The 1265-nt window shown below is 52.9% G+C and overlaps 1 non-coding gene across 1 annotated transcript; it reads right to left on the reverse strand.

Annotated features, from left to right (window-relative positions):
• Positions 1-381: 381 nt before the first annotated feature.
• LOC122143326 lies at positions 382-567 on the reverse strand. The gene has a single exon (XR_006159109.1). It is a non-coding gene; the product is annotated as a U2 spliceosomal RNA (small nuclear RNA).
• Positions 568-1265: the final 698 nt, after the last annotated feature.

Here is a 1265-nt window from a genome sequence, read left to right on the forward strand (position 1 = left end):
ACTATGAGCTCATAAATTATGCAGTCGTAGATTCCCCCGTTTGGGGTACTCCTCTCTTGAGTCAGCACGCCGGAGTGCAATGGACTGCACTTCGTGCCGGAGTGCGGAACTGGACGGCGTGATCACATGGCGTTCCCCCTGGGTTGATATTTTCTCATTGTGCCGTGTCCCCCTGCGTGATCATGGTGGTGTGTCGGCCCACAGGTGAGCCGGCCAGTAAGGAAGATGTATATCTGCGCACACAGGGGGAGCGGCAAGTCAGAGGTACCGTAGTTTCCTCGCAACCGTCCTCACAACCGTGACAAGCAGAACCTCAGGGGAGCCGAGGACAAAGACGCGTCCTTTTTGTTCTGTATTCATCACAATAAGCACAACCCTGAAAGGGAACACCCCGTTCCTGGAACCTGTGCAATACCAGGGCCGATGCGTGGAGGGGACAGCAAGCCCCGGCTCCAGCGCCGTGATTCCAAAATCATTTAATATGTGTCCCCGGGTAGGGACGTATCAGTATTAAAACTGAAAGAACAGATTTACACTATTGATCTTAGCCAAAGGCCGAGAAGCGATGCCGGCAATGGCGTCAGCGGGGAAAGGAGGCGTTCCTTTTTTTTCTGTTATTCATAAGCAATAAGCAGCAATCCCTGAAAAGGGGTAGCACACCGTTCCTGGAGACGCACTGCAATACCAGGCCGATGGAGTGGAGTGGACAGAACAAGCGCTGCGGCAGGAGAGTAAGGCACTCGATCGAACTCCCAAACTGTTTGTCGCAGAGCCACGGGCGGTATCATGTCCTAAACGGATAAGATCCTTGTCTACGACTTGATCGAGAGATGCAGGCATACGCTGCGTAGGTCGCTCAAGCCGTTTGTTTCAGAGCCCGCGTTGGGGATTTTGTCGAAAACTTCTGGCACCGAACGAGGAAGCGAAGGTATGTGGCCGCCGGGTGGCAGGTCGCTCAGCACAGAAAATTCTCACTGGAAGTCTGACGGTCAAGAATCATCCAAAAAAAGTGGAATTTTCCTCCACCTTGGCTAGGGGCCCTCAAAACGTTCGAAGGTCGGGTGGCCCAGGTTGCTAAACTGGCTATAACTCCAGAGAGAATGAGATCTACTTCACCCAAATCGGCACGCCTATGCACGGGCTCGCCAGTCTGTGGTCATGAGAGAAAAAGGGTGCTGGGCGCCTGGGCCCACTTGCATGTCGGCTGCAAGCTGAAAAAAAAGGAAAAGTGAAAATGAAACCGCACAAATCCAAACAGACATGAA

This window comes from Cyprinus carpio, unplaced genomic scaffold (assembly GCF_018340385.1).
Source record: "Cyprinus carpio isolate SPL01 unplaced genomic scaffold, ASM1834038v1 S000001893, whole genome shotgun sequence".
Taxonomy (NCBI): domain Eukaryota; kingdom Metazoa; phylum Chordata; class Actinopteri; order Cypriniformes; family Cyprinidae; genus Cyprinus; species Cyprinus carpio.